The following is a 287-nucleotide window of genomic DNA, read 5'->3' as shown; positions in this document are numbered from 1 at the left end:
CGGGTGTAGAATTGAAAAGTTTTCCATTAAATGAATTTAGATAATGCAATGTTCTTTTGGAACATTGCATTAGTACGTGTTAATGGAGCAGGTAAACTTTGCGAAGATTCGAAAATTCAGCTATCACTTGTATCCTGTAAATGCAATTTATCTCCTGTCGGATTCATGTGTTATAGTTAGCAGAACAGAATCATTTATTTCAAATGTATTTTTAGTAACGACCCGAAGGCATACGTTTATGGTTGTCTATCCAGACAACGCAGCTTTTACATTCGTTCATCACACAC

Source organism: Penaeus monodon, chromosome 21 (assembly GCF_015228065.2).
Source record: "Penaeus monodon isolate SGIC_2016 chromosome 21, NSTDA_Pmon_1, whole genome shotgun sequence".
In the NCBI taxonomy this organism is placed as follows: domain Eukaryota; kingdom Metazoa; phylum Arthropoda; class Malacostraca; order Decapoda; family Penaeidae; genus Penaeus; species Penaeus monodon.
The sequence above is the reverse complement of the archived record's forward strand: the minus strand, read 5'-3'. Positions refer to the sequence as shown.